This window comes from Furipterus horrens, unplaced genomic scaffold (genome assembly GCF_987537825.1).
Source record: "Furipterus horrens unplaced genomic scaffold, mFurHor1.1.pri manual_scaffold_13, whole genome shotgun sequence".
Taxonomy (NCBI): Eukaryota; Metazoa; Chordata; class Mammalia; order Chiroptera; family Furipteridae; genus Furipterus; species Furipterus horrens.
Window position 1 is genome coordinate 46,737,312 of NW_028327183.1, and position 13,337 is coordinate 46,750,648.

The 13,337-nt window shown below is 50.7% G+C and overlaps 1 protein-coding gene across 1 annotated transcript in view; it reads left to right on the top strand.

Moving 5' to 3' along the window:
• Positions 1-5,603: 5,603 nt before the first annotated feature.
• ERCC1 (ERCC excision repair 1, endonuclease non-catalytic subunit) overlaps positions 5,604-13,337 on the top strand; it is a 40,194-nt gene continuing 32,460 nt past the window's right edge. Inside the window, exon 1 of the mRNA XM_090260249.1 lies at positions 5,604-5,682. The gene's annotated coding sequence lies outside the window, so the exon portion shown is untranslated. The remainder of the gene's footprint in view (positions 5,683-13,337) is intronic.

Genomic DNA, 13,337 nt, shown 5'->3' on the forward strand with positions numbered 1-13,337 from the left:
TGTTTTATTATCAGAACAGACACCCTGCCCTGGCAGATGTGGCTCAGTTGGTTGGAGCGTTGTCTCTAAAACTGAAAGGTTGTGAGTTCAATTCCCAGTCAGGGCACATGCCTGGGTTATGGGTTTGGTCAATCACATTACTGTTTCTCTTCCTCTCTCTCTCTCCCTCTCTTCCCTTTCCTCTAAAATCAACAATCATTACAACTTTCACAGGCCCCTGTCACTTACACTTTTGTGGGCCTCTTCCTCCAAAAAATTTTTTCAGAAGATATTTCATGACTGCATTGATATAAAGACAAATAACATTATATATTAAAACATTTTCTTTTACCTAGAAGTTTGGTTTTTCTCCAGATTAAAAAAAAAAAAAGATTTAAACATGTCCACAGGCCCCTAAAATTGTCATGGGCCCTAGCGCGGTGCCAGCTGTGTCTAAGGGAAAAGTTTGTCCTGGAGACACACACATAGACTCACTCAAACACACATACAGAGATGCACACACACCCACAGCGTATGGGGTGGGCAAAACGAGTCTTTCTCTGTGGGGCTCAGTTTGGGGGGCTCCCAGGAGGAGGAGGACTTGAGTAAGAAGAGAGGTCAGGATTCCTGCTCTGGCTCCCAAGGGCTTGGCCCTGCATGGGGAGCAGGCAGGGAGAACCCTGAGCCTTCTGCCCCCACAGGTGGAGGGGGCAGTGGCAGCTCTGCTTGCTCAGCACATCCTGGAAACAGCCCTGGGCCAACTCCGCCAAAGGCGGGCCTGGGCATGTCCTCCCACCCTTCCTTTGGCAAATCCCTGCTGCTCTTCCTCAGCGTCCCCATCCCTAGAGCAAGAAGATTGGATGACAGTGGGCTCTGAAATTTAATAATCAAAATGAAGAGGAGGAGGAGCTTCTGAAAGCAAATGCTTGGTAAGCTGTGCTCAGTGCTTTCACACGCACCGTCTCGTTAATCCTCACACCTCACCAGCCCCATAAACAGGCTGTTATGATCCCCATTGTACAGAGAAGGAAACTGAGACCCAAGGAGGTTCAGCCCAGGAGCAGTTCTGCTCAGCCGTGAATATGATCATGGCTCACCTGGGAGTCTTGGTTACACTGCAGACCTGGTGTAGTCTGTTGTGTTTCCAGCAAGCCTCTGGATGATGCCAAGGATTTGGCTCAAATAAAAAGGTCTATGAGCCTTTCTAAGGCATGAGAGGAAGGGGCGTGTGAATTTGTGTCCTGCTGTCATGACTGTGACCTCCATGAGGGCAGAATTAGGCTGGTTAGTACTAACTGCTGGCTCCTCAGTGCCCAGCATTGAATGGTGAGTGTTGCTGGCTGGCTGGGCCAGCTTCCCATGGAGCAATTCTGGAGGCCTCCTGCTGGGGGTGTCTGTAGGAGTGTCAAGAAAGCAGGATGGTTCAGATTGGAGACTCCTAGCTTGACCCTCCAATACCCCAGCATTCTGCATTGAAACTCCTCACTCACCAAGGCCCACGAGGCCTGGCATGTCCTGGCCAGTGCTGACCACCCCAGTCTCACCTTTGGTGTCCAGATGCCTTTGTCTTCAGGCCTTTATACATGCTCTTCCCTTTGCCTGGAACACTCTTTCCTTTTGCTTCCTCTGCCTCATACTCTCTTCCTCTAAGACTCAGCTCCTATATCCCCTCCTCCAAAAGCCCCTTGATCCCCAGGCTGGGGCAGTTCCCCACCTCCCAGGGTCCTCCTCCCAGCTCTGCCTAACTGGGTTCATTACTCTCTGGGGACGGGTTTGTCTTCCCCACTGGGCTGAGGCTATCCTAGTCACTGCCATGTCCCTAGCGCAGTGATGGGCACTCAGGAGCTGCTCAATAAATATTTGTTGGTTAAATGAATCTTCATTCACTGCTTTATTCTTTAAAAGCTCTGACAGACTGTCGCAGACAGAAACATATCTGGACCCCTCTGCTTCTCTGCCATCATGTTTGATTGATGGGGGAAAGATGTTGTAGACTAGTTGACAGGCAGGGAGGCTGTATTTGGATGTTTGGGGCCTGGCTCTAGGTGCTGATGAACAGCTGGCCTGCCTGCTCTTCCTGCCTGTTCCCAAGGAGGAAATGAGCTGAGCTGGTGACCCAGAGTCTTCCCACGGGTGGAGTGAGGTGGGATGGACATATTTGTCAGGGGTGGGAAGAAAGAGGCTTGGTTTACAGAGTCCAAACCAGGGAGGCAGAGAGTCAGATGTGCACTCACACACCTTTCACCTTTGTCTACACCAACACACAGATAACTAAGTGAACACTAATTACACACTAAGAGCTAAACACACACTATTGTACTTATACGTCCCAGAGGTGTATGTACACCAAACCACACACATGTGTCTGCACAGACACACAACTGGCAGAGCCAGGCTCCCCCGCTGCTGCATTGAGACCCCCAGAGCTCTGGACTTCTAGAATGTCTTAGATATCCACATTTGTGCAGAGGTCCACCCACAGTCACATGGGGACAGAGCCCTTCACAGGTTTTCTCTGCTCAGTGAGGCTGGAGCAAGCCTGGAGGGCTTTCTGGGGGAAGGGGGGAGGCGGGTCTGGTAAACCATAACAAGTCCTGAAAAAAATGTAGATAAGGAGGAAACCCCCAAGAGCACTCTTTCCCTAATGTGGACATGCAAGACCAAAGGAGTGGAAGCAGGAGGGACTGTAGGAAGCTAAGAGGAAGGGCCAGACTCAGGTGGTGAGGATAACTGTTTTGAAGACCTTTCTGGCTAGATTTAGGATGAAGAAAATATGTTGGATTAACAATATGGCTGATAGTCATTTACGAAAACTAACCATGTGTCAGGTGCTACATTATACAGTTCTGTATTTTGTGTTTAACCTTTTCAGTGACACTACCTATAAGGAGGACACTAGCTCTGTGACCCTGAGCAAGTAACTTAATTTCTCTGAGCCTCAATTTCCTCATCTGTAAAGTGGGAATAATAACAGCATTGTTATGAGGAGTAATGAGTTTATGTGTAAAATGCCTAGAACAGTGCCTGCCAGAAAGTGTGTTCCCTGCGAGTGTAAGTTATTACAGCAGTAATGATTTCTATTCCTTCTACTCAACAGATAAGAAAACCCAGGAGGCCCGAGCCCTTAGGGAATTTGCCCAACCTGCAGGCCTGTAAGGAGCGAGGCCCCGAGGCCAACCCAGGCAGTGAGGCCACAGAGCCCTGCGGCGGGTGGAGGCAGGGCCACCCCACTCTGGCGTTGTGTGTGCGTGCGTGCGTGCGTTCACGCGCTGTGTGGCGATTCCTTTGTTCCCCGACCCCGTCGTTCTCTGCGCAATAGAACAGACCCCAGCGGGTCATCCAGCCGCCACCCACAACCCACAGTCTCCCGGTCACACCCACAGGGACTTCCTCCTCTCTGCCAGGGGCCTCCCCACCGGCTCTCCTTCTTGCGGGCGCCTGTAGCTGGTGGTCTCGGCTGTAGCCACCGGATTCCTGACTCAGGCACCCTACCCCCTCACTGACCCCAGTGCGGCCTGCTCAGCCCCCGCAGCCAGACGGCCACGCGGGGGTGTCGTGGGGGTTACAGCAGGCCACGTGCCCGCACTCGCTGTGGCTGAATTCTGCCTGGGATTCAGTCCGCTTGTCTGGGCCGCAGGGGGGGGAGTGCCCTGACCGGATGATGTCAGAGGCCAGGTATGCAGCCGGCCGGGGTTTCTCCGTGGTGACTCAGGCGCCCAAGCTACCCTCTCTATCCTGCAGACACTCTGGGCATAAGTCCAGGGCAGGCGGCGGCTCCCTCCACGCCTCCCGCGGCCCTGAACTGTGAGAACAGAGGGCTGGGGGACAGGCCCGAGGCAGGTCCCAGAGGCTACGGCCCCATGCCAGCCCTGGCAGGCTCTCCCCACCTGCCCCCAAGCCCAGAACTCACAGGTCGTTGTGGGATGAAATTCACTCATTCATTTATTCATTCAGTCAACTATTCAAACACATTTACTCTGTGTCAGGCACCCTAGGCACTGGGGAGGGAGCTGGGAACAAGGCAGAAAGTCCTCAGAAAGACCCATCAGAGTCTGTACACTGTGCGTTACTATCATTGCTCTTGTTACCCGCCCTGAAATTCCACCAGCCTGCAAGACTCAGACTGGTTTCTGTTCCACCAGGCAGCTCTCCAAACAGTTCCAGTGTCTTTTCATTCTTAGCCCCCTGACAGTCCTTGGAGATAGTCTTTCCTGGAATTTGACCTTCAACCAGCCTGCTTCAGCAGATGCTCTTTCTTGCCTCTTCGACTTTTGCATCTCCAGTTCCATGGAATGATTTAAATCTCCCTCCACCCCCAAACTCCACCCTGTCTGCCTTCCTCAGAACCTGAGCAGCACAGCGATGATCACGACCAGGCCTTGTAGCCACTGAGTGCTCACTGGAAGTCAAGATGTCCAGACATGGCTTCATTTGGTCACAACCACCCCTGGAGGAGGTCTGTTATTGTATGCCCATTTAATAGAATGGAAACTGAGACCCAGAAGTACTTTGGTACTCACTAGCTCAGGCTCACACAGCTAACGTCTTAATGTGTAACTTGAGTCCTGGACACGTGCACACAGGGCATACAGAGGAAGTAAGAATACTTCTGACAACCAAAAGTGGGATTCTGTAACTGTTTATTTTGTGCCAGCCATTTCTAAATGCTCTCTATATGGACTCATTTAGTCCCCCTAACAGTCCCTCGGGTAGGTACAATTATTATCTCCATTAGATAGACAAGAAAACTGAGGTACAGAGAGGTCCTGGTGCTAATACAGAGAGAACCACACAGTTAAAGTCCACAAATATTACTGAAGCCTGTAATGTGCCACAGCAAGGAGGTCACAGCTATTGTGACCCTCCTGTGTTTAGACCCACAAAGGTACCCACAGGAGAACATCAACTAGAAACAGAAACATTCACACAGTTACACAGACGTGTGCACTTGACTTGTACACATGAGTCATTGATTCATTTACTCAAGGAATAATTACTGAGTACCTACTGTGTGCGGGATGGAGCTGGGGACCACAACAGCCCTGGGCCCTGTCCTCAAGGGGCACAGAGTCCAGTGGGGAAGACAGACAATAAACAAACAAATATATAATTAGAAATTGTTATAAATGCTGTAATAAAGAGAGAAACTCAGAGAGAAGGTGCTCACAAACACAGGTACCTGAAAAGTAACACACAGATGAATATGCACAGATCCAGAAATGTAAGCTAGAGGTAAAACTATGCATATCCATAGATACTTACACACTCATTGTTTCGACTATGACCATCCAGAGGCTCACAACTACACACACACACACACAGTCAGCAGGGCTCCAAACTCCCGTACATCCAGATACACAAATGCAAACTGCGGAAACCGCTTGCTCAGTCCGGCAGTTGCTCTCTCACACAAAGGAAACCCTCATGATCATGTTGTCACGCAGGAAATACCAGATGTACACACTGTCACTGGCAGAGTCACTCACCTACAGTTACATCCATTCACACTGTCACACACCCAATTTCTTCTCTCTGCTTGGAGATTCGCCCCAGCCCTGATCACATGAAGCTACTGGATAGGGGTGGTGGGTGGGTGTGTTGGGGATGAGTTATTAGAACCTCCCAGATGTGGACAGCTTCCCGGACACAGGATGGAAGGACTGCCGACTGCCTTGCCTGATGAAAGAGGCTCCAGAAAGACAGGCAAGAGAACCCGAGGACAGCGGGGAAAGGAACGGGAGGAGGGAGCTCTCGGGCTATGGTTCCTAGTATGTGTATGGTTACAAGTTGTTCACCGTACGTCTGTCTCCACTGGTTGGGACCCCAATCGCATCCGGGAGTCTCAGGCAAAAGCGGCAGGCCAGAGAAGTGTGCTTCTGTCTGTTTTGGTTGTTATTCTTTGGGAGAATATGAGACAGCCACAACGCGGGAAACTCGGGTATAGACAGACATGCCGAGGAGGAGGGGGCGCAGACAGATACCGGAGCGGAGGCGGCCCGGGGTCAGACAGAAGCGGGCGACGAGCAGACGGCGGCTAAAGGGAAACCGGCAATTTGGGGACCCAGTTTTCCCCCGCTCCCATCACCGCAGCCCCCACCCCTACCCTGGGCTCCCTGTCGGCCCTTCCATCTGCCGGGGCCCATTCTGGTTGCGCCCTGTGCGACCACGCTGCCGGGCCTGGGACAAACAGCCTTCTTGTCGCTAGGCGACGGCGTTCCACAGCCCGTCGCGTCACCGCGTCGGCGCGGGCGAGGGGGGGCGTGCGGAGACGGCGGGCGAGTCGTTTGTTGACGTTGCCTGGCAACTGTCGTGGTGATGCTGGGCAACGCCGGCCGACTGTTCTCTCTCTTAAAGGGGCAGAAACATTTCACAGGCTCCGTCTCCGGCGACACGGCTGGACCAAGGCGCTTCGGGGGCAGTAGAGGGTCGCTCTCTAAGCGTCAGGGAGGTGTAGGGGATGGGAGGCTGGCTTAGGCCCCCGGAACAGAGAAAAACTAAGAGGCCGGAGCTGTTGGTATTTGAACTAAAGTATCTGAGATATTGGTGTTAGACATTAGATTGTACGCGTGCTTGTGGGCACGTCCGCAGGGCAATGGGTGGCAGAAATAAATGGCTAACAGGACCTGGGTTCAAATACCCGCTCTGTGACCTTGTCCTGTCTTTTCCTTTCTCTGAGCCTATTTCCTTCCTGAAATGGGGTTGATAACATCACCAACCTCCAGAATTGTGACTGTATGAAATCCTGTTAAGCACTTAGTACATAGTAAGTGCTCTGTACGTAGCACTTTAATAACTGAGTTCTGTCTTTACTTGTAAAGCACTTAACTGCAGCACAGTGCACTCAATACACAGGGGCTTTTGTATTATTATTGGTGTTTTTATTATTACCTCCACTCTGTAAAGGTGCAAATGATAGGGCATTGGCAGTCATTCTGCCTTGGTGTCTTGGGGTGCAAAGTTTATGGAATAAGGCAGAAATGGTTGGAATCCTTGTCCTGCCGGGTCCTGGCTGTGTGACCTGGAGCAAGTGCCTTGCCCTCTCTGACCTTCTGCTTCCTCCTCAGTGAAACTGGTGATCCCTCATATCTCACAAAGTCACTTTCTTGGGCATGTCCAGTCAGCGCCCCATGTCTGCAGCATGACTCATGGGGCTATGTTATGTAAAGCTCCTAGGTTCTGTACAGAGGGCAGATCATATAAATGTGTTTAGTGTGTATCCTACATATTGGGCTTGGGGAGGGGACCTGGCTTGGTAAGCCTGCAACTGCCAAATTATGGCACCAGCTACTTCTAGGAAGTAGCGTCTATAAAATGTGGGACATGTGTATACTGTCTCACTGGAAAGAAAATGTGCCCACCTTGGGGTCTGTCCCCCTACATGGCTGTCTGTCTCTCTGAGTCCCTGTCTTTTAATAGGTTTCAATTTCATTCTGCATCTTACTGACCCCTATCTCTCAGTCACTGTCTCAGCATCTCTCTCTCTCTGTTTCCCTGAGTCCTTTCTGGGTGTCTTCCTTCCCTATACCTCTTTATTTCTCTTAGTCTCTAGAGCCCAAGTCTCTCTACACATTTGGGTCTCTCTGTGTGTCCCTGTGATTCTCTTTTATTATCTAACCCCCAGACTTGTTCCTGAAGGAATCCCAAGGAGGATATGGAAGCACAGAGCCCCTTGCATATGACTGCTGTGTTAAGTTGGAGTGCACTCTCTGTTCTCTGGGCCTCTGCTCTTTTCTGTCTTCAAAATTAGGTGGAATAACTAATAAAAGCCCACAGGGCTCCCAGTCACTGGGGGGCTTTCTAAAGGTGGATTTCTCCAGTCCCGATGTCTTTCCTGGGTGATTCTGAGCAGCCAGCATGAACTGCTAGCCTGGGGCCTCTACATGATTGTTTCACTTCAGTGTTCTTTTTTATTTCTTTATTTTTCTTTTTAACAAATAGGGTTTTTAAAAAGGTTTTATTTATTTTAGTTTTAGAGAGATGGGAAGGGAGGGAGAAAGAGAGGGAGAGAAACCTCAATGTGTGGTTGCCTCTCACGCATCCCCAACTGGGGACCCTGGCCCACAACCCAGGCCTGTGCCCTGACTGGGAATCAAACCCGTGGCCTTTTGGTTCGCAGGCTGACGCACAATCCACTGAGCCACACAAGCCAGGGCTGCTGTGGGGTTCCGATGCCACATAATAGGTGAGATTCCATGGAGACACACAGCCAGGGATAAGAGTGATTTCTATGGCAGGTAGAGGATGCTGAGTGTGGAGAGTGAGAGGCAGAGCTTTGGGGTCAGAGAGAGACAGAGCTGGCAAGACAGAGACAGGGAGATACAGAGACCTAAAGAGAGAGAAATTGTGTGTTTTTCACACACACCCTGAAAACACACCTTCACAATGGAGGGCCACGTATCCGTCTGCGTGCGAATATGGGACTGTTGAACAGGTCACTGCAGGCAGCACTGGGGTGTGCCGGGTCCAGTGCTGGGATTGAGTGTGGGAGGCAGATGCTGAGCTGGGAGGTTCTGGGTGGACCCTCTCTACATGTGCCTGCCTGCCTCTAAGCAAGTGTCCCGGGCCAGCATGGGTGACTGCCTGACAACCTCAACACCAGTCAGTCAACATTCTCCTTTTGAGCCACCACTTCCTACACCCACTGGGTGTGGCTGATGAGGAAATTGATCCAGGGGTCCTGAGGGCCCACCTGAATGGGTTTGGTGTACCTCTGCGCACTGAGGGTGTTATGTCTGAGTGTATTGGTTTGGCAGCAGCCGCTGTAACACAGAGGTACTGTCTTTGGAGCCAGACTGAACTGTGCGTCCTTGGGCAAGTTGAGTGACCTATTTGGGCTTCAGTTTCTGCATCTGTCAAATGTGGATGATATCGACATTTTTTTTTTTTTAGTTCTTTCAAGTGAAATTTGTTTTTTTATTCTTTTTTAAAAAGTTTATTTATTGCTTTTCTATTACAGGTGTCCAATATCTGCTTCTATGGGAAGTTCGTGAGCACCACCTAACATAATGCTAACTGTTGCCATCTATGTGCTTGGCAGCAAATTCCGCAGCTCTCAGTTCAAATGCCTCCAGAATCAGATTTTCGCTTCCCCTAGATCAAGTCAGCACTCCCTCTTGCCTGGGGTTCTGGCTGATCCTTCTGGCTTCCATCCTTGACTCCCACCCACATACAGCCAGAGGGATGCTGTTAAAAGCAAAGTCAGTTCATGTCCTTCTTTTGCTCAGAACACTCCCATCGCTTCTGACTCACTCGGCATAAAAGTCAAAGGCCTCACGGTGACCCCTAGGGTCCTGCACACTCTGCTCTTTCTGTCTGACCTCAGGTCTGCCATTCCCCACCCCGTGATCTCTCTGCTGCAGCCACAGAAGCCTCCTCTCTGTTCTTCTAACCTGCTAGACATGTTCCACCATAAGGCTTCTGCACTTGGTGCTTGTTCCCTCTGGCTGGGACACTTGGAGTTCACATACCTGCACGGCTTCTCCCTCACCAACTTCTGGGTCTGTGCTCCAACATGACCTTCTCAGGTAGGCCTGTCCTGACCACTTTATTAAAAATGACAACCCCTGGCCCTGACCTGTGTGGCTCAGTTAGTGGAGTGTCATCCCCTCAAAGTGAAAGGTCACCAGTTTGTTGTTTCTTCCCCCCTCTTTCTCCCTCCCTTCCCCTCTCTCTAAAAATAAACAAAAATTTTTTTTAATTATTAAAAAATAAATAAAATGGCAACCCCTGAATGGGCTTCTTTTCAAGTTGTATTCCAAATGGCTGAGTTTACTTTTCAGTATTACTATCTCCAACTGTTATTTTCACATATCACATCACTTTTACACCAACCACGTCAGCCTGTGTCATTCAATTTTGCATTTATTTTCTCAGGGACTAACCATGCTGCCAGTACTTTTTCCCATTAGATTAAAAAAGATTAAAAAAAAAACTGAGCTAGTTGAAGGTTCATTAACATCTATACATTTTTCCAACTTGAAAGTCCATTTTTTTCTTTTATGCCACATGTAACAAACATAGGCTATACAATAATATCTTAAAATAAAGATATGTAATGGCAAATATATATGTAATATAAAATATATGTGAAATGCCCCCCCACGCCTGCTTCCCTCTGCTTTCCCAGCACTTACTACTTTCAAAAGTGCTATATAATTTGCTTATTTATGTTGATGTATTGTTCAGTACCCCCTCTCCACTTCCAAAGTGTAAGCTCCCAGGAGGATGGAGAACTCTGTCATGTTCACTGTTGTATACCCAGCACTAACGACACAGTGCCTGGCACATAGTAGGTGCTTAATAAATCTCTGTTGAAAGAATGAATGACGAATGGTATGTGCCAGGAATTGTGCTATAAGCTCTAGGTGGGCTAATTCACTGAATTCTCATCATAACACCCCTATTGTCACAAAAGCCCTATTTGCTAAGTGCTACCCATTTTTCAGATATAGACGCTGTCCAGGGAACTCCCTGGGACAGAAGTGAAAAGGCCCTGACGACCAAAGGTAGATTATCCTGCGTTTAGGAGCGTCCCTGCGGGCCTGAGGTTGTCTGTGTTCATTTCCCTGTCTCCGTGTCTATTTCCGGGCCGGATCCTTGCTCACTAGGTCTGGTGGTCTCTCTTAATCACTGTGTCCCAGACAGCTCCCACGTGGCTTCAGCCTCCACGAATGTCTCGGAGTTTCTTACTCCGGGAGGGAGGTGGGGGAATGTCCCTGATTCTCTACTTCCGTGTTTCTGTGTCTGGGTCTCCGGGTCTCTGCGCCCTGCAGGCCTGCGGGGATAGGGCCCCGGGCGCCCAGCCCCACCTACGTGAGCAAAGTCACAGCGGGACTCGCAACTGGGCTGCCTGGGGTGGGCGGGGCCTGTTGCCCGGAGACCAATGTTTTGCCACCGCAAACTGGGTCTCTAGGCCACCGCGGGAGGGGGGGCGGCCTGGGAACCTACTCTGGGCGTGGGAGCGCCGGGGGAGGAGCTCGGGCTGGCTCGGGCCTGGGGCTGGGAGGGGCCTGGGCCCACAGCTGTTAGGGGCCGGTGGGGGGCGGGTAGGGGGCGGGGGGGCGGAGTGGGAAGTAAAGGGGGACGCTATCACGATATTGGGGTAGTTTCAGGGAGACATGAGGGGATTGGCGGACTGGGATTAGGACGAGAAAGAGTACTAGGGGGTCTGTTTTAAAGGAAGGTGGGGAAGGGTTTAGAAAAGAGATCGTGGGGGAAGTTTGGGGGAGCCACGGAATGGCGGGGATAGAAAGGGGGGTACTTTGAGGAAGCCAGAGAGGGGCTCCGAGATGGATGAGTAATGAAAGGCACGAGAGATTGGAAATTTAGGGTATTCGGGAATCCCAAGCGACGGTGTGAGAAAACGGAGTTTGGGGCAGGCCGGGGGGCAGAGGACAGATATATTTACAGGGCCGGAGAAAGAACTGAATTGTAAGGGGTACAAAGAAGTGCGGATTTGCAGGACACAAGGATCCCTGAGGAGGAGGCTGAAACGGGCCGGAAACAAGGGTGAATCAGAGGAGGGGGCGCCCTTGCCACTTCCAAGTTCCTGGAGGTATCGGCGCTCCCTGCCCATTGTCCCCGGCCGGCCAGGATGTCCGGTGACACCCCTGGGGACGCGACGTCGGTTATGTAACGCCGCCGGGCCCCGGGGAGGGGCCAGAGTCAGGACTCCCGGGTTCGTCTCCACGCCCAGTCCCGAGGGAAGGACGCGGGCAGGGATCCCTGAGTGGCTTGTGAGGTCATAAGTGGGCGGAGTCCGCCAGAGACTCGAAGTCGTGTTCTTGCTCACCTCCACCCCGCACTGGAGAAGGGCTGCGATGCGACCCTGGGTTGGGACCGGTCCTAGTGTTAGAGAATATTCATATATAATAAGTTTAAGAAAGGCCCTTGGTTTCAAGGGTCCTATGCTGTTATACAGATACTAAGACATGCTCTCAAAAACCCACAATAGCAATGCTACTGGAGTGGTAAAGGGAAGGGAAATACGTATTGATCATGTAAGTGCATTCACATGTGATCTCATCTAATTTGTACAGCCATGCTCTCCCAGGAGTACTATCATCCTCCTCCCCTTTTTCTTGCATAAAAAATTAATGAATGGCCGAGATGGCCAGGCGATCCAGGCTGTTAGGCAAGAGAGTAAACTGAGTCCCAAAGAGTGCTAATTCCTTTAATTTGATTTATTCAATTAAGATGTGTTCAGCCACTAATGTGTCCCAGTTGCCATCCTAGGTGATGTGGGGACACAGCAGCAAACAAACAGAAGTCCCTGGACTGACCTCCGATTCTGAGCCCAGACAGATTGCACCCCAGCCACACCTCCTTGAAGCCAGACCTCTCTCACTAGACACAGTCCCCAAACGTGGATCCTCACACTCAATCTTGAGAGACCCTGCTCTAGTGCAGGGTGTAGAACATATCTCTTAGCTCCTGAGTCCCTGGTCTCTGCGTGACTGCATTCCTGTCACTCCCACCCCCACGGCCAGTCACTTCCTCCTATCCTCACCGCCCCCCTCCAACAGGGCATGACTAGAGATGCTGGTTGTAATAGGCATTTGGCGGATCACTCGGATGTCATAAGAGCCGGCTGTGCTATCATTGTGTCCCTGAGATGTCATCAGGCAGCCTCAGTCTCCTCCAATAAACATCTGGGGCCCTGAAGGCCTGAGGAGGGGACATTGCCATGCTGTTAATTGTACCTCAGCTTCTTGAAGGGACTGATTTAGACCCTTCATCAGAAGGCTTTGGAAGGCACCTTCCTGGTTACCCTCACTCCTCCTCCAGGCAGCCTTACTTCAGCTCCCTGATGCCCACCTCCAGTTCCCTGGGCTCTTGTGTTTTGGACATTCTGATCTTACCCACTCTCATGCCTTCAATTTTGAAAAGGCTTCAAAGCCAGGCCCTCGAAAGGACAGCGCTCCAAGACTCAGTTTTCACCTCTCTAAAATGGGCATGTAATTGGTGCCTGGCCCACAAACTGGGTGCACTAATTTGAGCCAGGTCACTTCTAGGACAGATTAGCACAGCCTGGGGACATTGTGAGAGCTCAGTGAATCCTATTAACCAAGCTACATAAGAAATAGTTAACAGTGAGAAGCGGGGATCCGAAGGAGGAAGAAAATTTCCAAAAAAGTATATATCTTGAAAAAGTATTTGCCAATATTTTCAAAAAATTAATTTTTTAAAATTATTTAAAAATCACTGGCTTTGGACTGACTTTAAGCCTTCTCCAGGCACCCTCCACTCACAACTGCTCCTTCTTCTTGGGTCTGATCCCACTATCCACCCTGCCACCTGGGCGGAGACCTGTACCTCATCCTGGGTACCTCCTTGCCCTCACAGCCTCTCGGCCACCG